Raw genomic sequence first — 24,006 nt, 5'->3', positions numbered from 1 at the left:
CAGGTAAAATAATCTTGTACATAAGATAATGAGGAAGAATTTTTTTGTTTCTTTAGGGAACTGAGGGATTGCAAGCACTTTAAAAGCAACCACCTGTACATTAACATAAGAAAGTCAGAGTAGTCACAGTCAACTCCAAAAGGAATGCCAGGTCTTACTCCTCATTAGATTCCTAACAGTAGACAGTAAAGGAATAGTTGCTCCTTCTGTCATCTACCTCAAAGGTTATGGATTAAGACAAAAAAATGTCCTAGGTATTTTTTTAATTCAGCAAGAATTTATTTCAGCCCTTTAAGAGTCTTATAATATTTTCATCCTTTAACTATTTCATTTAATTTTTACAGCAACCCCGAGAAATAGAGATTAACTTTCTTCAGGCTGGAAAACCACATAGCTTTATCTGGGAATTTATTCATTCAACAAATATTTATTTGTCTGGATTGCTGGAGATCACACAATGAACAACCAGTGGCACTGGAATTGTTGCCAGAACTGGTTTTGGAAGTTTTGGAGTCAGATTTGTGTTAGAATCTCCATGGTTTACTAACTCTGTGAATTGGGCAAATGTCCTAAATTCTTTGAGACTCAGTTTAATCATCTATAAAATGGGTCTAATAATAGTATCCACGACATACCTGGTAAGAAAATGTGTGTAAAGGGTTCTAGTAGTGGTCTTCAGGAGGAATTCTCTGAGCACTTCCCTTTACTGCATCCCAAGAAGAAGGGGATCCACTGTAGTCAGGTCAAGTTTTACAGCTTTTTTTGGCACTGAGCTGTTGAGTGGAGTCACTTAGTAGAATTAAATGATACTTGTTCCTGGTTTGACCTCATTCTCTTCTTTATTTCTTCCATTGTATCCAAGTAGGAAGAATACCCAGGGCTCACTGAACTTAACCACTAGGCCACGGGGCTGGCCCCCAGGCTATTTCATCTTAAATAGTTTAGGAAAGAAGCAGACCTCCTTATGATCCAGCTTAACTATTGAACCAAAGTCCCAAGTAATAAAGGGTCAGTGTGCCTGGCTTTGACTTTTTTGTGCACAGACCTCCCTCAGAGACTTCACACCAAGGAAGCAAGGCTGAACCAAAGCTGAAGTCATGTGATCCTTGGTGTTTGGCCTAAGACTACCATAATAACCTCCCATTATTATTTCAATGTCTATTATAATTATTAATCAACTATATGTCCCCTATTCTTAATGTCTGCGATACAGAGGAAAAATGAGCAGTTCAGCTTATCTACATATTTCACAATTCTAGTGACTGCTCTCACTTATAGGATCAATGTTGCATAAAAACAAATTAATTTTAAATCCCTCTTTCTTATTATCAAATAATTTTCAATGTAGAACATATTAAGGAAACATTTTCTCCATATAATTTTATGTCATTGGAAATAATAATACTGTACTTTTATAATACGTATTCAGATTTTTCACTAATTTACATGGGCCTTTCCCCCAGTTATTCCTAAATAATGTTGTATTGACTCATGGGCTTTTCTTTGACCTAGACTCATTTTAATCTCAGCCTCAGTTTTCTTATCTCTAAAACAGGAATAACGGAACAATGCTTATTTCCTCGCACTTGGAATTTACTAAATAAAAAAAAAATGCTGTGTTTGAACAAGATGCTTTGCAGGAACGGTTTAATGTGGCTGAATGAAGCATAAAGAAACAGTTGCACATTTAGACCTTGAGTAAACAAAATAACGCAGACATTTCAGTTAAAATTACCTTCTCATTATAGAAATTCTGCTGACACAAGCTCTGTTGCAATTGTGGCAAACTTGATTTTATAACCAAGTATTAGCCTTATTGTTTTCCCAGCAAACTGCAAGATTTCATGGTATCACATTTAGCTGTATAATCAAACGGCTATAACCCAAGACAGTCAAGTGGTTTTAAAAGGCATTCTTAATATAAACTCTTCCTAAATTATGATTTTTTAAAAAGATAGCTCTGGAAATGACTCAGGAGATAAGATCTAATCTGATGGTGAATAAATTCAAATGTCATCAAAAAGATAAAATCATTGAGGTGCTTGGCACATAGCAGTGGTGTTCTGAGATTGAGCCATCCTTTAATTTAACAAGCATTTATTAAGTGCCTACAGCATGGCAGGCCAGAACTGAGCTAAACCCAAGAGAGACAAAAACAAATTGGCCATGGCTCCAGCCCTCAAGAATTCCCAGTCTGGTGGACAGAGTTAGATCTGTAGAATACACTGGGATATGGATAATCCTTCACTGTCTATGCATGAGGCTGGAGAGTAAACTGGGCCCAGTTCAGGAGGATTTTCATACCACAAGTCACATATTTCCAAACATGTTTTCCTAGGTAGTAAAAGAACTGATGTGAAACTGAGTGATTGCTTGAGGTGTGGGGAACAAACATTTGCATCATTTATCTCATTTAATTCTCCCAGCAGACCTCAGAGGCAGACACTGTTACCCCCTTCTATAGAGGAGGTAATAGAGGCTCTGTGGCTAAGGAATTGCCCATCATCACCTGCTGATATGTACAGGACTAGGATGCATACCCTGATGTGTCTGATTTCAGAGCTTGGTTCCTTCTGTTGCACCACATGGCCTCTCATTAAGAGTGTGAATGTCAAGCTGTGTCTGAACATTGTCTGAGGTTCTGGGAAGGGAACTCGGACTCTTGCTTCAGAACATAGACATGGTAAGTTGATCAAATTGGCTACAGCAGAAAAGACAGCCAAGTGGCTTGAGTTACTCAAAAACTTAATAAAGGACCCTGTACTACGAGGTGTGTGAAAGAGGTTGTCTGATAACAGATGGCCCATGAGTACTAATTTGCCATCCCTCCTTGCCCAGAGTATTGTTAACACACTAAAGTAACTCTAATTATGCAAAAGGGTGGAACAATGGCGGTCACTGTTATGCATAAGATTGTCCATCACATGAGCCACAACAGATAAAAAGGTGGTGGAACATTGCAGCTCAACTGATAGCTCTGTATACAAGACCCAGGTCTGTGTCTGGTTCACTAGTGTAAGATCAGCACCTAACACAGTGTCTTCACACAATAGTTAATGCTTGTTGAAGAAATGAATGAATGATTAAATGAATAAATGAATGAGAGCAGCATACAAAAATCCACACACATCAAGGCAAATTATAAGCCACGTCTTTCTTTCTTGTTCTGATAATCTGAGGCCAGAAGGCGGGCCTGAGAGTGAGCCCTGGACTCTGATGGAGAAGTTCCTATTTACCTCCTGGGGACACCCAAGGTCTTCTGAGTGAATTCAGTGTCTTCATGTAATTTCCCCAGGGCTCTGCTGCAGCACCTGTTCAAAGGGCAGCCTTGATGCCTGCCTCAGAATTAAATGCCCAGTGGACCTGTGTATGTTCTGCAAGCTCATCTGGGTTTTATTACAAGGAGTCACTGCTATCTCTATGCATATCTATTCTACAGATGAGCGTAGATGAATAAATGATGCAGTGCATTAGTGCAGTCATTCATAACCTCCATCAGCACGCGCTGTCTCTCCTGCCTCGTCAATTCCTAAGAATCAATCTAATTACCATGGTGAAGAAGCAGAGGACTCATCATAGGACCCACACAATGTGAAAGAGAACGGAGGGCCGTAAGGGAGAGCTGACAGGCAGAGTGTGTATGTGTTGGGAGAGATGTGTATGTGCATTGCGGAGCGTGTGTTAGTCTCAACGTGGTAAGAGACATAAAAAGATAAAAATAAATGTGTCAGAAGTTAGTGTGATATGGGAAAAGCATGGACTTCAGTGATCGGTAGACTTAAGTTTACATCTTACCTTAATTTTCTTTGTCATATGACCTTGGACAGGTTACTTCACTTCTCTGGTTTTAAGTGAACTTATCCATGAAACAGAACAATTGCATTTACCTTCCTGGGTTATGTTAAGATTTAATTGAGAGAACTATGCAAACCACATGGCAAAGTACTTGGCCTATAGCTGGCACTTTACAAACAGTGTCTTTTGTTTTGCTCCCTTCTGAAGGGGGACACATCCCTTGCTAGTATCTTCTTAATTTGGAAGCCTCCTCCTCCCCGTTTATTCAGAGCCATTTTTACCGTTATCTAGTCATTGAGGACTACATTAACAACCCAAACAACCAGGAGACTCTTCTGGGTAGCTATTAGAGACATCATCCATCCTATCTTGACTGTATCAGAGATACTGACAAAGCCCTCACCATAAAGCAATGCCATTATCATTTAGATTGTCAAAGTACCTTTGTGTAAAGTTGGTTGCGAGTGTAGTGGTTTCCATGTATATAGTACCAACTAGGGAGGCAGAATTTCATGGTAATTGGGAATGTGGATTTTGGAGTGAGAACTCTTATAAAATTTTACTCCACCACTTTCTAACTATATGACTCTGGGCAATTTATTTCACCTCTTTAAGCTTTAGTTACAATATCTATAACATGGGAATAATGATGGTATCTATTTTGTATGGTTGTTGCAAAGATTAAGTGAGATATTTCTGTAAGACAGAGTAATACCTGGCCCATGGTAAGTGCTCAGCATTTGTTAATTTTTATTGTTATATAGCTGATGCTATGGAGACTTTTCTAATTTAATTTTTTCAACCCAGTGCAGTTGAGGCCACTGAAATTCAGGAAGTTAAGGAACTTTCCTAGTTTCCCACACTATCTTAATTTCTTTATTGATTGTGCCTCCGTCCATCAGGTAATTTCTTCAAACCTGCCTAGAGCAGGGAGGCCCCTGCAGAGTGGAAGGAAACTAGACTAGGAACTGTGAGAGAAAGTTTAAGCAGTGGTTACTCCACTTATCAGTTTCATAAAGGGGCAATTCACTTCACCACTCTGTAAATGAAAAGGTTTGACAAGGTGTTTGCTAAGGTCACTCCGGGCTCTGACACACGGATTCCATGTGACAGGCTTGGAGACTTAGAGAAGCGCACGCATCTCCTGGGACCTCAGTGGGCCTAATTGATAGTGATGACATTACTGGGATCATCACCCTGCTTCCTTCACTTTTCCATTCACAAGGATGGCCCTGTCATCCCTCTTCCCACAGGGAACTGAATGAGGTTCTCATTATAATTCAACTTCCTCATCTGGAAAAGCATATTCCCAAACACCAATCATGTTTCCATATGTACAAAGAACAATTCATTTCCTCTTTTTGCTTCCTTTGATTTGTCATCTTCAGTCTGGGCTGTCACAAGACAGACTTCCTTGGATATTTTCAGGCCATATCCACTAAAAATGATGATAAGAGTCAGGGGATGTAAATATTGAAATCATAAATATCATTTTGAGTCCTGATTCGAAGGGCAGACTTGGATTGCACTGATTCTGGGGAAAGGTTCCCATTTTATACTGAAATATAATGTAAAAATAGTATTACAAAAATTTTATTTAAATTAAAATTCTGATCATCTCATCACACTGGCACAACAATATTTATTGCCTTGCAATATTTAACGTGTATTGATCTCTTACTATGTGAAAGGAACTGTGCTAAGAACTTATAGGACTGATCTCATTTAATCCTTATAGCACCTTGAGGATATCAGAACTATAATTAACCACATTTCACAAATGGGAAAACTGACGCTTAGAAGTTAAGAAAAGAAATCCCCAAGATGGCACAGAGATAAATTGGGCCAAGTTTTGAACCCAGGCCTGTCACACTCTAAAGGCCAAGGTCTAAATGGCTAAGCTATTCTGCCTCCGTTCGTAGTCATTCATGTTTTAATGATAATGGACATCACATTCTGCTATTTTTGCTTACTATTTTCATAAATATTTTCTGGAATTGTTTGAATCAGTATTTAAAAATAAAAATAATGATCAACATCAACATTGCCAGTCACTGTGCTAAATGCTTTACCATCACTCTTTTATTTGACCTTCAAAATAATACTGTAAGGTAAGGAATTACGAATGTCTCCATTTTACAGATAAAGAAACAAGTTCAGGGAGGTTGAACAACTTGCCACAGCCCTACAGCTTAGATGTGGCAGACCTACAATTTAAACTCAAATCAGCCTCCTTGTAGGGCCCAAGATCTTAACTAAAGCAATACACTGAGGAACATCCATGAAAATAAAACATTCTCAGTTTTCTAAAATGTGCAGAGACAGCGAGAAGTAGCAGTACTCCCTCTAGAAGTGGCATTTCTTTCCATGTTCACGTGTCATTATGCAAGGACTCGGAGCTTTCAATAAAGCCCAGATGAGATTATAAGCAGCTCTGGCTGGAAAGGAGCTTGTGTTGAAACCACCCATAGCACTGCTCCAAACAATGATAAGGTCATCTACATGGAAGCCCCTGGAAGGCAGGGAGATGTGTGATTATTTCAGTTTGGATCCTCAATGACATCACCTACCACTAGGCAAGCCAGCAGCTGCCCCCATGTATTTCCATGTGGTCTTTCCATATACACCAGTTCTCTCCATCGGCAGTCAGCTTTCCAATCATTTTCTCCTGCAGCTTAACAGAAGAAGAAAAAAAGTCAACAAATGCCCATTGGTGGAGTCTTAAGCTCTAAAGACAATGTTTGTGAAGGAAATTATAAGGAACACTTATGAAGTTATAGAGGTGGGCTTCAATTTCTGTTACACCGCTTCCTAGGCATGTCACATTGCCCTTTGAATATCAGGTCTGTCATCTATAAATCTGGGCAATGATGTTCCTCTCAAATATCTCTAGGGATTAATTGAAATAACCTGCACAAGATGGCTGGAACACTCTTTGCCCATAATACATAAAGAACACAAATTCTGGGCCTCCATGCACTAGCCACCTCTCCTCATGGTCACGCACCCCTGAAACCAGAAGACGTTCTAGGCTAAAAGACCACAAAAGCTGACTCACAGCCTTGAAATCTGCTGAGCAATCCAGTGATGCTATGCAGTCTACACAATTTTACGGCAAGAAGCATGGCCATATTCTTTGTGAAATCATCGGTTTAGAGCCTCTTGTCCAGCTCCTATTAATTTTCTTGTGCAGACGATAAAACTTAACAGAAGAGAGCTCGGTAGTGCCATGCTTCAGACGGCAAAAGCTGAAAGGCGAACTCCCTCTCATCTGAATTCACTTACACACAGATTATGCTTAAACACTGGTCATTATGCAGCCTAGATAAGATTTCCAGATGTGCACATTTGGGAGACCAGTCCTGTGTGTTAGAAAACTGAAGTGAGTTGTGTTTTCACTGATGATGAATGATCTCTTCACCCATGGACTAACTCTCGGGGAAGATAGGGATGAGCATGTCTGGTCACCCCAGAGCTAATCCCCAGTTCTTAGGCACATGTGAGGCTCCTATCCTGGCTAAGGCAAGGCCCTCATCCATCATTGATGGGAAATCTGTGTTCTTGAATACTTGAAGTTACTTCTGAGGCTTGCAATGCAGGCTGGTGAGATGGCTAGAATTCTGCATCAGACTGTGGTGTTCCCTCTCATTGTGCAGACTCTGAATCATTCCAGAAACAAAACACTACCCTTTATCTCCTCTGCTACTTTTTATCCTACTAATAAAACTGAAGTTGTAATAGTGATACCTGTATCTAATTATAGCAAGGGTGAGGATTATGTAGCACAGTTCAGCAAGGATGGTAAAAGCACTTTTCAAAATACAGTTTGGCCATCCTCTCAAGCTTCTTCCATTCTCATAAACCAATTCCTGAATGCTAAAATTATTTTAACAGGCAGAGAGCATGGCGCATTAATAAATGATCAAAGGGTATGCATTTTCAAATGTCCCTGTGGCCTTGATAAAGAAACTGGCAAATATTCCATTAACCACAAACCATTAAGTTATTTTTTAAATTTGAAATATATTTCCCCCATTTCATGCTGGAAGTGAATCCCCAGAATTGCTTAGTTTATGCACTTGAAAACTGGGTCCTTAAAGAAAAAGGTTGAGATGGATTATTTATGAACATGCATAAATTATGTAGTGATTTCATTGAGATTTCTGGGACTTCTATGAAGTGGAATGTCCCCTGTGGTGGCCACATCTCATTTAATCCATCCTTTTCATCTTTTCCTCCACTTCAGAGACTTTCCATATTTTAAGGTTCACTTTGCAACAATAGCTCATTTTGAAATGTAATTGAGAAATATATTTATTATGTGTTTCCGTGTAGCACAAAATATTTCTTCATAAAAAAGAAAGAAACATGCACAAACAAAAAGGTAACTGTAACTGAGAGTCATCATTCATTCATAATAAGATGGGTGGGGGGACTAACAATACCAAACAAAATCACAATAAGGAAGAACAATGAGAAAAATTAGAAAACAATAACCATGAAAACTACATGTGGCCTCACTCTTCTAGGTGCATAAATACACTCTCCTATCTTTATCACAAAGGTTGGAGGCAAGTATTACTAGCTCCATTTTATGGGTAAAACATTGAGGAACATAAAGTTACATGACCTACCAATCCTACATAAATGAATCACTTGCAAATCAGCACCAGAGATCTAAAAAAAAGTATTATTTTCATCTCAGCTACAGAAATGGAAGACATGAATCATCACTGCCCTTTTTTGTCAGTGTTCCAAGAGATACATACATATAAACAAGAGAACATTCTAAAATATATTTGTATGATTAAGCTCTAAACGTACATATGTATATAAATACCCCATTGCACAAATCATATCTAAGTAGATAATATGGCAAAAATATGTGCATAAAAATTTCTATTACAATTTTTGGAAACAACTTTAATGTTCCATAATAAAAGATTATACCCATACAATAAAATACCAAGTAGAAATTAAAAATAGCATTAGAGGCAAATCTTTATTGACGTGGAAAAATGTTTTCCTTATATTGCCATCAGAAAAATAAAACAAACCTCAAAGAAGTACTTAAATAGTGGTATTTTTGTAAAGAAAAACTATGGAAATTCCTGGCAAATTATAGACCAAAATTTTAATAGTAGTTATCTGTGGCGGTAGAATTATAGCTGATTTTTGTTTTCTTTCTCTATAAATTTCCATGCTTTCTAATATTACCATATTGAGCTTTACTATAGCTGTACTTATGGAAAAATTATAAACCACTTTTTTTAAATGAAAATAAAAATACTTTATAAGGAGGCTACATCTGGTAATATTTACTGATTAAATGAATATATGGATTCTGGAGACTTTGTACTAAAACTTGTTAAGTTTTGCACCAGGTTAATTATGTACTTTGATGCCTTAATCAGCAAGTGAAAAATGGGAAGATCAAGATCTGAAAAGTTCTTTTCTTTAATTTTCAAAACATACATGGAATCTAACATGAAGAAAATTTAATGGGGATTTATCTATATTTCTATAACTTAAAACTCTTGGGTTCTGAAACATTTGAGGAGACAAAGCATAAGGTTTTGAAGTTGTTATCACTCAATGTCTAAGCTAAATCAACAGTTTAGTTTAATTCAACTGATATTTATTGAATACACAACATATGCCAGACACTCTGCTGGGTGAAAGGAAAACAAAGATGAACAAGACGTAGTCCTTGAAACTCACAGTCCAATGTGGAAGGCTGTGTGTGAAACAGGAAAGCATAGGACACTACGTTAAATTAGAGAATCAGCACCCAAGCCACTAAGGATTGAGAGGCAGTGAGGATTCTTCCCTGAAGAATCTCCCTGAAGGAGATGATGTCAAACTGAGCATAAAGAATCAATAGAAAATGAAGTGGGTAAAGGAAGAAATGAAGATCACAACAGGCATAGGGGACTACATGAGAAAAGAAAAAAAAAAAAGAGAGAAAGAGAATTAAAAAAATACTCAAATATCTGAATTTTGCTAGAACAAAACTCATGATGCAGATAGCGATGGAAGTGAAGGCTGGAAGTGTAGACAAATGACAGATCTTATAGTTATTTTGTTATGGAGGCAATGGAGGGGCTTAGGGTAGATGGTGATATTTGTGATGACTTTCAGTATTCTATCTTGGATACATGGTTCCGTGATATCACTGGCTGAGATGAGAATAGCAATAGCAATAATAGCTATTTATTGAGATTTATTGAGATCTAAATATTTGCCAGGCCCTGAGCTAAACATAGCGACTCACCTAACCCTCACAACAAGCCTAAGAGCCAGAGAGAGACATTGAGAAGTTAGGAGACAGTGGGCAGGCTGGGTGGGAGCAGCAGACATTGAAATCGGTTTTCAACATGTTGAATTCAAGGTAAATATGGGGCCTTTAGATGGAGAGGTTAATCATCAGGCGGAAGCTGGATTCTTCAGCTGAGAGGAGAAATTAGGGGCAAAGATGTAGATTTGAAAATAACTTGTATATGAGAATTCCTTAAAAACCACGCTCAAGTTGTTGCTAATTCAGGCAAAATTGTGGTGTGAAAAAAGGCGGGTTACAGACAGAGCCTTGGCAGGTGGGGCAACAGTGATAGAGGTAAATGGAAAAGTACTGTTGAAGCACACTGGGAAGGAAGAGTCAGTGAGTTGGGGGAGAGAAGGTACCACAAAAGCCAAGGCAAAAAGAGTTCTAAGACGTTTATACAAAGTGACAATGCTGGAAGGCGTCAAATAAGATAAGGGCCAAAATATGCCTATTACATTTGACAATATGAAGTCATTGTTGACTGCATTGTCAGTTCAAAAAGGATGGAAGCATCATTGTTGATGACTGAGGATTTAAAGGGAAAGGAAGAAGTGAAACCAACAAGTATAGACACTCACACTAAGATGCTTGCATAAGAAACAGGGCAGTCATATAAAGCAGTAGAGATAAGATAATAGTAGCGGCGGTTAAAGATACAAGGGAGCAGGTTTTTGCTGGTTCGTTTTCCTGGGCTGGCAGAAAATGGAAGAGGCTCTAGTTGGAGAGAAGGAGCTAGTCTAGAGGCATATAGTGGAGGTTGAATGGAGGAAATAATTTTTTTAATAGATTTTATTTTTTAGAGTTTTAGGTTCACAGCAATATTGAGCAGAAGTATAGAGATTTCCCATATATTTTCTGCCCCCTACATATACAAAGCCACCCCCACTATCAAAATCCCAAACCAGAGTACATTTGTTATAATTGATGAACTTACACTGACACATCATTATCACCCAAAGTCCATAGTTTACATTAGAGTTCACTCTTGGTGTTGTACCTTCTATGGGTTTTGACAAATGTATAATGACACATATCCATCACACACAGTAGTTTCAATGTGCTGAAAATCTTCTGTGCCCTCCTATTCATCATTCCCTCCCCCCAACCCCTGGCAACTACTGATTCTTTTGCTGTCTCCATAGTTTTACCTCTTCCAGAATGTCATGTAGTTGGAATCGTAGAGTATGTACCTTTTGTAGATTCATTCTTTCACTTAGTAATATGCATTTGAGGTTCTTCCCTGTCTTTTCATTGTTTAATAACTCATTTATTTCAACAAATGAATAATATTCCGTTGTCTGGATGTACCACAGTTTATTTATCTTTTCACCTACCGAAGGACATCTCAGTTGCTTCCAAGTTTGAGCAATTATGAATCAAGCTGCTATTGACATTTGTGTGCAGATTTTTGTGTGGACATGTTTTCAACTCATTTGAGTCAAGGAGTGAAACTGCTGGATCGTATTGCAAGAGTATGTTTCATTTTGTAAGAAACTGCCAAACTATCTTCTAAAATGGCTATACCATTTTGCATTTCCACCAACAATGAATGAGAATTTCTAGGAAATAAATTTTCGTACAGTCCAGTGGTATTAATTACATCCACAGTGTTGTAAAACCATCACCAACTATTACTTATTTCCAAAATTTTTTCACCATTTCAAACAGAAACTCTGTACCCATTAAGTGATAACATCCCATTTTTCCCTTCTCAGCCCCTGGTAAATTTTAATTTACTTTCTGTCTCTATGAATTTGCTTATTCTAGATATTTCATATTTAAAATATATATATACAAGATGTGTCCTTCTGTGACTAGCTTATTTCACTCAGCATAACGTTTTCAAGGCTCATCCATGCTGCAGTGTGTATCAAAATTTTATTCCTTTTTATGGGTGAATAGTATTCCATTGGATAGATATACCACATTTAGTTTGTCCATTCATCTGTTGATGGACACTTGGGTTGTTTCCACATTTTGGCTACTGCAAATAATGCTGCACTGAATATTCTTGTACATGTATCTATTCAAGTCCCTGTCTTCACTTCTTTTGGGTATATACCTACAAGTGGGACTACTGGGTCACATAATAATTCTATATGTAACTACTTGGAAACTCACCTAACTGTTTTCCATTGAGGCTGCAAAATTTTACATTCCCATAAACTGACTGAGTTTTGATATACAAGCAGGAATTATGCAGGTGAAGAATGAGTGGGAGGATATTTCTTGTAGATGTAGATTTCATTGTAAAGACACAAAGATAAAAGAAAGTATGGGAAATTCTTGGAAACACAGGGAGTTCACTGTAGACCATCACCATCAGGCATCTGTTAAGGAATGGCTGTAGAAAATGGCAAAGAGCGTTCACAAACAGTGTTGTGTTCTTACTAATGAGCTTAAAATGTTCCCTCAAAGTAATAAGATATTTTGAAGGATGTGTGCCTTAAAAATGTCGTTTTGTCAACTATGTAAAGAATAAACTGAAGGAAAACCTAGAATGTAGACAGGTAGACCTTTATGAATACCTAATGCAATAATCCAGGGTTGGTTAATGAGGCTTGACCTACAGTGGTGAAGATGACCTAAAGTGAAAATAGAGAGGAATGGTTATATTGATTAAGCTATATAATTAGCAAATGAGGAGAGAAGGATAAATGGTCAACACAGTTCCTGAACATCTGATAGTACCCTTTATTAAGAGAAGGGAAACAGGATAAAGGGAAGAACTGGAGGTGGAGATGGACCAAGAACCAAGTATTGGTTCATATATGATGAGTTTACACGCCTGTGGGTCATCTTATTGGAAATTTCCAATGAGAGCTATGCATGGCCAGATTTCAAGAGGACATTTTGGACAAAAGATACTAGAAGTTGTCAGATACTAGAATAAGGCTAATTGTGGCTGATAAATCTACTACCAGGCTTGTAAACGGTAGAACCAGAGTTCAAAGACAGATGAATTTGACTCCAAATGTTATATTCTTTCTTCCAAAAAACTCTGGCTCCCAGTCATGCTAGTATGACTGAGAGTAACTCTTAACCTGATTAAATCATTCAAGGAACATATATAAAGGGGGAAAAAAGAGAAGGCAAAAATCAGAATCCTGGGGAACACCAATATTTAAGGCTGGGTAGAGGAAAGGAAATACAAGAAAGAAGAAAAGGAAAACAAGAAAGATGTGGTTTCACAGACACTAAAAGTTCAGAGTTTCAGCAGGAACTAATTTGCAACTCTGTTGCAAATGCCAAAAGAGTTTTAACCCTTATCGAGTAGAAGCAATCCAATGTCAGACCTGTTCAAAGTCTTATTGTTCCTGTTCTCAAAAGAAAAGGCACATTGATTTAAGGAGGCCTCATCAACAGGAACTGTGAGGCCGCTGTGAAAACAGAAGGTTCTCCTGTGGCAAAATGTATAGCTTTAAATACACTGTGTGACAGACAGTATGACTTCTACAGGACACCTGAACTCTGCTTGTAACTTACTGTTCTGTTCCTCTTTAGTAACTTAGCTCTGATATGGTATTGGAAAATGGATTAAGCTTTTGTACGTTTTGTAGGTTGTATAACAATTGTACAATGTGAATAAAATAAATGCACGTAAAAAAGAAAAAAAAAATGCCACAAAGAGTGGTAACATAAAGACTGATAACTCTCCATTGAATGGAGTAAAGTGGAGACCATTGTGGCCTGGGGAGGGTCTTTTCCATGGAGAAATGAGATGACAGGTTGATTGATGAAGGATGAAGAATAAATGATAAGTGAGAAAGAGAAGACAACTTAGAAGTGAAGGGAAAGACAGAGGGCAATAGATAGAGGATTAGTAATATAGGGTGAAGGAAATTTTTCTTAGGATTTTGTTTTATACTCATGGAGGGACACGAGTATTCTTTAGCTGAGAGAAAAGGGGTGGCAGAGATTGAAGGAACAGAACAGAGGAATAAGTGATGAACTGAGTCTCTGAGGGAAAACAGGTGCCAGACCACAGATGGTGGGGTCAGCCCCCACCTCTTGGAGCCACCCTTCATCTACCAAGATGAGAAAGAAAGGGGAGGAGGCGGATATGACTCTTCCTCCATTATACAAGGTAATTGCCTCTAAATACTACACAGATTATGCCACACTCACTAGACCCTGTTGGCTTAAAGACTACTTTAAAAGAAAAAAAGAAGAAATCTTAGCATTATAGTTTTTTAAAGCCTGTAACATGTTTAAATAAACTTGTTAAATTATTTCCCCACCACAGCATATTATTCTAATTGCTAATAGTCTAAAGAAAGAATCAAGAAGTCAACAAGGCAACATATCAACTCTCTCATGAACCCTGCTGATCTTTAAAAAACAGACATCTTCTGAGGCCAAAACAATAATTAAAATCATAAATATGTATTGCTACATCAAGTCAAACAATTGGAAAATGCAAACTCATTAAGAATATTTTAATCATCTCATTACTTCTGTGGCATGGTTGTATATAAATAATTTTAATTGTCCTACAGTTTAAGTAAAACATTCGAAAAGATAAGTTGTTTTTTTGTCTTTTTTCCCCCAAGGCAAAAGCAGAATTTGAATGAAACTGGGATACTTCCTATGGGATAAACCTTTCAAAAAGGAAATAGGATATGGAAAGGCATACGGATGTAGTGACATTTTGGTTTAATTATTGAGACCACTGTACAAACAAGTGTTGTGACTAACAAAACAAGTCTAATTCCAGGTTGCTGTAAACAGAGAAATGAAAAATCCCATCCACAGATGATCCCTCTAATATAGGATGCTGCAAGTGGTCTTCTCAGCCTTCACAATTCAATTGGCTAATGGAGATTTGCTTATAATCGCCTTCACCTCACAGACGCACAGGCCTCCAGGAAAGGTATGAGAAATATACTCATTCATCCGAATTGCATCAGCAATCAAGTAAATGGATGGAGGCATACATACATTGCCCTCCTCTCCATCTCTCCTCTCCCTCCTCACTGCCCCATTCCAGGCTTGTCATTAGTCTTTCTTTCCAGCCTCAGCCACAGGAAACAGGAGTAGCTTTCCAAAATGACAAATAAATATTCAGTTTTTAGCTTTGTAAGGTGGCGCATTTATGTTGCACCAGTGGCCTCCAGTCTAGTGCGACAAGATGTATTTTCAGAGTTGGGGGGCTGCAGCAATAATATGAACAAGGCCATGCTTCATATTCACCAGAGAAACAAGCAAGACTGCTCTCTTCAGTGAACCCAAAAGCTTCACTGCCCCAAACAGCAGAACTCTTGTGTGCAGAGCAAGGCAAGTATTCATAGGAGATGAGTGGTTAATATTTCACTGTGCACATTGCAAGCCTGGATAATGGCTGTTTGCTTTCATTTATTAAAAAAAAAAGCCAGTCTTCTCGGCAGCCCAAGGACTGTTTAACAAATATGCATATTTTAAATTTGCTTTCTATAAGAATAGATAAAAAATTATATATACATTAAAAACATGTTTGGCCATCATTTCCCACCCCATCCCACAATCATGCCTTTTACTAATAAGCCAAAAGAAACAAAAAGGCTAAACTAACCCCTGACCAGTCCAGGGAAAGTTGTTTTGCATAGAACACTACGTTCAAGAATTAAGGGTCATTGCTTCCTAGGGCAAAAATCAAAAGGTGATGAAGAATTTTAGCTTCAAATGGTGAAAAAAAAGAGTGTGTATGTCAGGTAGGTAACAAAGGAATGATTTTTATTCCACAGCTGCAGTCATCAAAGCACCTTATGGTAAAGATCGCAGCTCTCTCCTCAGATGATTTTAGGCCCAACTTTAGCAGACGTCTGAGATCTACTGTCCATCTTCTTCCAGGGCTATCTCACCTTGACTCCTATGAACAGAAGACACTCACTGGTCAACCTTAGACAACCTGCCCAGCAAGTGCTCATCACTCCTGAGATGGGTCAGAGTCCGCATCAGTCCAACATTTTTTAAAACACCAAGGAAGTCAGAGAAAACCTGAACAGTGCCTAACACTTGTTCAGTCATTCAATCATCCAGTCAGCAGACAATTAGTCTGAAAACATTTACCAAATATTTATTATAGTTTAGTGGTATCAACAAGTACTAATCTAATAAAATAATTCAGAGGCTTTGAGTGCTCACGGCTGTGGGCTCTGCTTTAATCTGGGATGGAGTGGATATGGTGAGTGTCAGCAAACATAGCTCTGAAAACACTAAATTTGAACTGAGATCTCAATGTTATATAGGAGTCAACTAGGATGAGTGTCTCAGGCAGAGGAAAGAGAATATGGAAAAGCCTTGAGACAGGAGGGAGCATGGGACAGTCAAGGGACTGACCCAAGTGACTGGAGAGCAGAAAGGCAGAAAGGGATCCAGAGTAGACACTCAGTAGATATTTCAATGAATGAATAACAGATGAGTGAGCACCTGAATGAATAGGGGTCTAGTTACACTAAGACCAGCATTCCAGCCATCCATTCACACAAGGATACTCAACAAAATCCCACTGGTTCATCCCTTTTGCCTTCTCCCAGTTTCCCTTTTTAAAATTCAATTTTAATAAAAGTGAAAAAATTAGAGGAAAAAAACAACAGACCTATTCTCTCCAATATCTTCAAACTAAGATCCAAACCTACGTGAACTGCCACCATCATGCTGTAGGGGAGAAGTGTGCCAGACACTTTGTGAGGGGGTTCTATATACACTATCTTATTTAATCCATACAACAACCCTATAAGGTAGCTATTAGGATTCCCATTTTTAAAGATAAAGAGCAGAAGATTTAGCTTCCTTCCCGATGTCCTGCCACCTGGATCCTACCCAAGCCTATACTCTAGACTTTCGACAAGTGACTCTCAACCAGGGCCAGTTTTGTCTTCAGGTAAATACTTGGCAATATCTGGGGACACTTTTGGGTGTCACAATCAGGGTGATACTATTGACATCAGGTAGGTAGAGGCCAGAGATGCTGACAAACATTCTACAATGCACAGGACAGGCACTCACGACAAAGAATTATCAGGCCCAAAATATCAGTACAACTGAAACTGACTACTCTGCTTTACATCATTCTGCCTTTGAAAAATATATATATGTTTTTTGCATCTCTATTGAAGCACTTATCAGTGCCTCTGGGGAACTGTGAAATCATTGAATGGTGGTTTTATGTCAATCTTCTTATACTGTCCAGGAATAAATATAGTACATGGTACAATGTAGTTGCTCAGTTATTGTATGTTCTTATTGCTATTGAAATTAGGATGTTCAAATGTAATAAATGGACTCAGTGGCTTTCCAGTGGGGGAAGAATATGGGAAATAATTTCAAGGTTGAGTGGCATGCAGTAGCCCAAGCCCTGTCTCACTCCCCAGCATAGGCCTTCTTTCTTTGTAATTGGACTGCCTATAAATGTTCACGAGGGGTACCTTGCCAAGGCAAAAGGAAGATAACCAGGATGGTAATATTTAATATCCTCAAAATGTGATGGACTACAAAAAAAAAAATAAACAACAGATATGTATTTGTCAGTTTCTCAAAAGGTTAAACAGAATTATCATATGACCCAGTAGTTCCACTCCTAGGTATATACCCAAGAGAATTGAAAACATAAGTCCACACAAAATCTTGTCCATAAGTATTCATAGCAACACTATTCAAATAGCCAAAAAGCAGGGAGGAAAAAAACCAGATATCCATCAACTGATGAATGGATTTTGAAAAATGTGATATATCCATACAATAAAATATTTTTCAGCCACAAAAAGGAAAAATGTACCATATATGATACAATATGGATAAACCTTGAAAACATTATGCTAATTGAAAAAAGCCAGACATAAAAGGCCACATATTGTGTGATTTCATTTATAGGAAATGTCCAGGATATGTAAATCCATAACAATAGAAAGTAGACTCATGGTTGCTGGGGGCTGGGGGCAGAGGAAACTGAGAGTGACTGCAGTTGAGTATGTGTTTCTTTTTGGGGTGATGAAAGTGTTCTAAAATTAGTGATGATGGTTGCACAACTTTGTAAACACACCAAAAACCATTAAATTGTACACTTTAAAAGGGTGAATGTTATGGTATGTGAATTATATCTCAGTAAAGCTATTATAAAAAAGACATTTAAAGTATTTTACTTCTTTCAGTGAGGGGACCCACTAACTTCATTACTCACATCATTCTTGGTACTGTATCTTAAAAGTATTATTGTTTAACATTGAATGGGTAATTGGGTGATTTCAAATTCACTTAGAGAGTTCATGACTAAAATACACTGTTCCTGAAGGTGACCTTACCTCCCTCCTTAGGATTCCAGGTCCTTCAGGACTTCTCTCACTGGTGTTTACAGAATTAGGTATTCATTTGCTTTTTTCAAAAGTACACGTCTTCAGCGATATCATCCATTATGAACCAGCATGGGGATGTCATAGGATCAGATCAGATAGATCTAAAAGCTTAAAAGGGAGGACCTTACATTATTAGAGCAAATATTTTAACCTTTTGCTTGCAATTTTTTAAAACTCTTTGCCTACAGTGAGAGTAACTGTTTTATTTTCTTGAGACATCAATGCTCAAATTCTTTCAGGATTACCAGGAAAATTGTATTTTGAAAAAAGCATATCTACTCTCAATTTCAAATGAAGTCTCATCTCTTGATGTTTCCATTCTAGTGTTCATTAGCTACATCAGTGGGGAGAGCTTTAGAGATTAAAATTTAAAGGACACTGGGATCTTCCAACCTTCACTCTTTCTCAGCAACAAGAGCCCTCCCTTCATCTTCCTTCTCACACCCTTGTCAGCCAAAACCTGCAAGCGAGGCGAGAAAGAAGAAATAGACTCTTTGATTTTCCCCAAGGTCCTTTTCTGGGTTCACAATGTTTAGTGATTTTATCTATTCAGCAGAAAAAGGAAAGAGGAACAATCAGAAGATAAGTGAATACTGAGATTCCAACTGACTTCCATAGCCAAAATAATGACTACAGGTAGACATCACGGGCAACAGGTCTTGCAGCACCTTGGGCAGCTCCATGATACCACCCGAAGCTCTGGAGTCTTTACCACACCTGTGGGCTCAGGGATGTCTAGAGTTGTAGAGGCTCATGGGACATGAGGTCATCTTGTTATGAAAATACAGAATCTCACAGTTAAGAGAAAACCAGAGATGAAGTTTCATGTCTCTCCTCCAAAAGGAATTATCCAGCCCTCATTTTCATACCACCATTAATGAGAAGCTCTCTACATGGGAAAAAATGACTTGAACTTCATTCTCTGTTTCAGGATTAATGCAACCAAAATGCAGACCATGTTTTGGTCTAGATTTTAATTGTAGTTTTGTCTCTTACCAACTGCGTCATCAAAGTACTGTTGTCATTATTCCTCATTCTCTCTTTCCATCATTATTCCATCCTCCTTCTCAGCAAAGCATCATAGACCAGATAGAAAAGACAGAAATGCTGTGTTAGACTCTCTTCCCACCTCAAGTCCTGAACTGAGGTGCCAAAACAATAGAGCAAGGAGACCAAGTAGCAAACACTAATGAAATCCTTAAGATTTCTTAATCCTTAAGAAAACAAAGCAGGAAGCTTGCTTCCATCTAAAGCTTATTGAGGAAACAGAAGGCACCAGACTGTGACTGCACAGTTTGAGTGCCACTATTCAGAAGCTCGAATACAATCCAGCCATTGCCCTTGAGAAGCAGGCCTTTAGTAGATATGGGACAGAGTATGCATGAACACATAGAGAAGACCCTAAGCTATGGCACCAACACAAAGGACTGTGTTTCAAGATTTCATTTAGGTTATGGGAGAAGATTATTTCTTCAATTATTTTTATATTAAATTGTTCTAAATTGGTTAAGTGGAAGGAAAGGAAAGAGAAATCAATTTCATTTTTACTGAGAAACTACAATATTCCAGGCCCAGTGCCAGACACATTACCATTCAGCCCTTACAAAGACAATGACTAAACCTAGAGAGTAGAGCTAAAGCCTGGGCATTGAGCCAAAAGCCAAGAATTTGCTTAGCTCCTGAAGTGCTCTCCAGTGCTCATCGTCCCCACAGGAACCAGTCAGGCCAAATGGGGTCAGCCACCCCATGGATCCTTCGAGGTCTCTCATTTTAAAACCCATTGCAAGCAAAGTTACTTATGCAAGCATCCTAACAAGAGCCCTAATTCTGAGATGAAGAAAACCAAGAGGAATTCCTTCTACATGCTTATATCCCCAAAATGAACCACAGAACCCCCTAAAACTCTCAACAAGCTACTCCTTGAATCCAGCAAAGGAACACCACATCAAGAGTCACTGCTCTGTCCCTGGGATAATCTATGCTCTCTAAGCCATTTGGTAAACATTTATTGAGTCCTACTATGTGATACATAGTAGGCTCTGTGATACAAATTAGGCATTTAATGATAAGTAAAAATTAGTCTGTTTCTTAGGGAATTCATATTCTTTTAGGTCAGGTAGGAACAGACAGCTAGCTCTGTGAGTTGAGATGTTGCTGAGTGCTGAAATAGAATGTAAACAGGGTGGTAAGGCAACCTAAAGGATGGAGAGATTAATTCCTACTGAAGCAATCCAGAAAGGCTTCCCAGATCTGCCTATCAAAATAGGCCTCAGATTTTAAAGGAGTGTAGGACATTCCATGTAGAAAACATAGCATAAGAAAGGTGCAAAAGTATATAGTATGTATGGGAAATCATGTGGATAGCGATGACTTGATTATAAAGGGCAGGCCATGCTAAAATGTTTAGACTTGATTCATCAGGGAATGAAAAGCCAACAAAGTTCTTCAGCAGTGTCTTAACATGATCAATACTATATTCAAAGCAAGGTGATGAACCAGGAGAACCAGGGAGAGCTTAACTGAGAAGGTAACATTTCAGCTGGGTCTCAAATACTATTTTAGAAAATAAGAATACTAATAGAAGGAAAGGCAAAGACATTTCCCTCAAAGAAGAGTAAAGACACAAAGGCAGCAGAGCCCAGGGCACATTTTAGCAACTTTCCGGAATCTGGTTTATCCAGAAATTAGCAGTATGTTTGATAGGAGGGTTGGAAGCAGATCCTGAAACATCTTGAATACAAAAATTAAGTGTTTATTAGAATTTCTCAAGAGATGCTGAAAAGCTACCAAAGTTTTTGCTTAGATTTTGTTGTTTTGCTTAATGAGATTTAAACTGACAGCCAGAGATAGGCGAGTTTAGAGAAAGACAATGGAAGAGAGGTGATCAATGGAACGTTATATAACAATAACTAACTTTCATTGTGCACATAATTACTTTAATGAGCATTATTTCATTTAATATTCACCCATGAGGTCAAAGTTTACTTTATTTGCCTTGAGGAAACTGAGCATTTGAGAGATTAAATAGCTTTTACTACAGTTCACAGCTAGAAAATAGCATAGCTAGGACACAATCCCATTCCACCTGAAACTGTATCTCCGGTACTTAAGATAGCTTCCGACATATGGTAAGCATCTAGCGAAAAATGGTTGAACTACTTCTGTTGAATCATCTTAACTCTGAGGTCTAGATTCAATACCATCTATTCAAAGAATATTTTCCTGATCTTTTCAGGTCAAAATTGGTATATTTTTCTGAATCTCAAGTTCTATTGATTATATTCATTTGGGAGTACATCCTGCTCCAAGTTTATTGGAGATGGGGAGGGGCAGGAAACACATCTCATTCTTTCTTGTATTTCTCACAAGATGTCCAGCGCAGTGTCTACAACAGAGAAGAGGTTTGATAAATATGGGATGAATGTGTGAATAGCATTTGCTAAGTGATCTCTTCTCCATTTCAGCATAGGTAAATTTCAATTGACTTTTTCATGAAACACCCAAGGCATATAATTGACTCAGAGTTCTCAATCAGATAATTCCTTTCATTTTCTTTTCTGATGAGAATCTTTATTGGCTGTGATTTAATTTAATCATTACATTCATATTCTCTTTATAGAAGCCCAGGGGCTCTAAGGTGGTGGGTACTGTTTAATTAAATTCAATCAAATAATAATGATCTTTAATTTCCTAAAATCAGGATCATTTAGCATAAGAGAGGCATTATTTAATGCAATTTTATGACCACGTTCTTATTTCTGTGTTAACAGAGACATGAATGGACTAGGTGTCCTCACTGTGAGATTTAATGGAACTGGAAAGTCTCTTTACTTAAAAATAACTTTCGGGGCCAGCTCTGTGGCTTAGCGGTTGAGTGCGTGCGCTCCACTACTGGTGACCCGGGTTGGAATCCCAGGCGCGCACCGATGCACCTCTTGTCCAGCCATGCTGAGGCAGCGTCCCACATACAGCAACTAGAAGGATGTGCAACTATGACATACAACTATCTACTGGGGCCTTGAGGAGAAAAAAGGAAAAAAGAAAAAGGAGGAGGATTGGCAATGGATGTTAGCTCAGGGCCGGTCTTCATCAGCAAAAAAAAAAATAAAAAATAACTTTCACACCAGCCTGTCTCCCTCTCTAAAATTCCACCACCAATATTTTATTCCTTTGGATCAATAAGGGATTCCTTTTAAAATGCAAATAATTTATGTCAGGAAAAGCAAAGCATTAAGGGATTCATTGCATCTCTTTCATCTTTTCTGTGCAGGGAAAAAGCAAACCAACATTTATTGAGCAATATCTATACACTAGGCATTGTCCTAGGCACTTTACACACATTATCTCATTTAATATTCACAACTTTGTGAAATATTTATTTACAGATGAGAAACCCAAAACTCAAAGAAGATAAGTAATTGGACAAAATCAAACAGAATACAGCAGACCTGGGTTTCCGGGTTTGGTTTCTCTGATTCAATAGCTCTTTCTACTTTTTTATGTTGCCTCATCTTTGACAGAACGGAGTTGTGAGAGGAGGAGGGGTACATAACATTGGGATAGAGGAACGATACGGCATACCTATGTGTGTATTCAGGACTATGAAGGAAAACTCTGAACTGTCAGTGGGCAATTGTGGGGATTAAGAGGATTCAAAGAGAAAGGGGAGTGGTCACAGGACTCATTGGCCATAGAATGTTCTAGTCCAACCAACTTTATAGGATGGCTGATGGAAAATTAATTTGGAAGAAGATGCTGACAATAACTCATAAATTGGAAAAATACTTATAATAAGGTAATATTTTTTCCACTTAAATTTTGTTTCTAAAGCCATGTATGGAGATTTTCCAAAAATGTTAACCTTTTTTACATGTAAACACATAAACACATTAAAACATGTATTTGCACATCATCCATTGTGAAGTAAGTGTTTATGGGAAAAAACTTTAGAGATCTACATTGTAGATTATGAAGGCAAAATTGAAAACTCTCCACCCATATGAAAAATTCACCCACGTTTTGACCTGACTCAGAATCACAGACCTCTTAACCTGTTTCTGAATGATATGTGACATTTGGTCTGAGTCTTACAGATCAAATATGTCCCCAAAAAAGACCGGCCTGGGTAAAATACACATGATGTTATAGCTGTGTTTTCAACTTTAATACTTTTATAGAGATGAGTTAGATCAGTCTGCATTTCTGCCAATTGCAATTTCTTGGTGGCTTTTCACCTTTAATTTTAGAAAGAGTCACATTGGGAAAAACTGTGATTTTGTATTTTTCAGTGTAAATTAATTCTTCACTCTTAACTTTTATGCTCACCAATAATTGTTGTAAGATTTTTGGTGGGGGGAGGGATTGTCAAGAAACTAATGAAATCAACCAATTTAAAGGGAAAAGAGAACTTAGATAAAACAAAGTATAATTTTATCCTTGACTTATATTTTATGTCTGAATGAATTACCTCAACCCAAGTCTTCCTACAATCTACCCCACCTAGTGGGAGATGACTCCATGTACATACATCTTTTTGTGGCAAACGCACTGTGAGTCATT

Source organism: Diceros bicornis, chromosome 7, assembly GCF_020826845.1.
Source record: "Diceros bicornis minor isolate mBicDic1 chromosome 7, mDicBic1.mat.cur, whole genome shotgun sequence".
NCBI lineage: Eukaryota > Metazoa > Chordata > Mammalia > Perissodactyla > Rhinocerotidae > Diceros > Diceros bicornis.
Note: the sequence above shows the minus strand (reverse complement) of the source record.